The 1,090-nt window shown below is 36.8% G+C and overlaps 1 protein-coding gene across 1 annotated transcript in view; it reads right to left on the bottom strand.

Moving 5' to 3' along the window:
- Positions 1–1,090, bottom strand: part of LOC119581700 (ankyrin-2-like) — a gene marked incomplete at its 5' end in the record, with an annotated part of 102,055 nt that overhangs the window by 37,757 nt on the left and 63,208 nt on the right.

Genomic DNA, 1,090 nt, shown 5'->3' with positions numbered 1-1,090 from the left:
TGCAAAAGATAAAAACAAGGATAAAGAGGAAAGGAGAAAAGAAAGAGAAGGGGTACTGCTATTGGAAGAAGAAACAAAATACATCAAAATTTCTACCAATCACAAGCTCATGAACTAAAAGAGTACATAACAAGCAGCAGGCAACATAAAAGCATTATGTAATAGGGTTATATTAGTGAAATCAAGAGAAAAATTATATCAAATTATCTTTAATAAATGGATCTGATGGATTAAATTACGGATGAGGAAATTCTATTAGAGGCAATGGCTAAGTTAACATCAGCATCAGAGGGCTATGGAAAAACAGTAAAGACAACAGATTCAAATTTATTCTTCAACTGTGAAAATAGCTTTTATCTTAACACCTTTATACCGATCATAACTTGCCATTGCAGCTGAGAATTTTAAAGAATATCTATCATTGTAGGCTTGTGGCTAAAGACAGAGAGAGAAAATATAAAAAAGAAAATGAAAGTGTAGAGAAGATAACAGAGTGAGTGGTAGCTTGAAACTGATATTCCTATCAGGAAGACAGGATGTAGGCACAGGAAGAGGGGTCAAGGATGAGTGTAAGTGGAGATAAGGGCGGAAGATAAGGGCAGCAGACGGAGGACCTGATAACAACACAGGGGTCACACTCACGGTCCCAGAGCAAAGATATTGTTTAACAAAATTAAGGGTTCTTGATTACCAACTACAGCTTGGATCACCTACTAGGTACACGTACAATGACTAAGGTCAAGTACGGTCACTAAAAATTACTTACATTAACTAGGGTCACATACGATGACTAAAATCTTATATAAAGTAGCCAGGTTTACATAAAATGACTCTAAAACTGTCAAGGTCACATACATGGACTTTTGAGTACTTTAGCATACATTCACTAGACTCCTGGACATGAACTACCACAACTCATGAAGTGATGTCCACAGACAAAGACTGGCATGGCACAATCACAAGAAGGACTCTAGAATCCCAACTTTTGCAATTGTAATGGGGAGGGGAGGGGGAGGGTATCAGAGCTAAAGTACGAAGAAGAATATAAAGTTAAGCATCTTTCAAGGGTATTTAATTCTTTATATTAGCC

The sequence above is a fragment of the Penaeus monodon genome, chromosome 15, assembly GCF_015228065.2.
Source record: "Penaeus monodon isolate SGIC_2016 chromosome 15, NSTDA_Pmon_1, whole genome shotgun sequence".
Lineage (NCBI taxonomy): Eukaryota > Metazoa > Arthropoda > Malacostraca > Decapoda > Penaeidae > Penaeus > Penaeus monodon.
Note: the sequence above shows the minus strand (reverse complement) of the source record. Positions and strands in the feature narration are given on the sequence as shown.